Genomic DNA, 313 nt, shown 5'->3' with positions numbered 1-313 from the left:
TTTCTAGATTGTTCCATGGCCAATCTAATAAAAGTAAACATCTATGTACAAATAATTATCCACCACCCTAGACTCATCATTAAAAGCATCCACAAAAAGCTAAAAAGTACAGAAGACAAACTTTAAATGTCAAGAAAAAGCCTAGGAAACATTGCTTGCTAATTCCCTTTTCATTATTGACCAAATAAATGTAAAGATCCTCATGGTTGTTTACATCCTATGGGACTCCAGAAAAATTTTAAATAAAATCATCTGTAATAAATATGCCCAAATTCTCACAAACATTTGTATTCCTCTTATTCATTTATTCAAC

Source organism: Octodon degus, unplaced genomic scaffold (genome assembly GCF_000260255.1).
Source record: "Octodon degus isolate 3935 unplaced genomic scaffold, OctDeg1.0 scaffold00349, whole genome shotgun sequence".
NCBI classification, from domain to species: Eukaryota; Metazoa; Chordata; class Mammalia; order Rodentia; family Octodontidae; genus Octodon; species Octodon degus.
The sequence above is the reverse complement of the archived record's forward strand: the minus strand, read 5'-3'. Positions refer to the sequence as shown.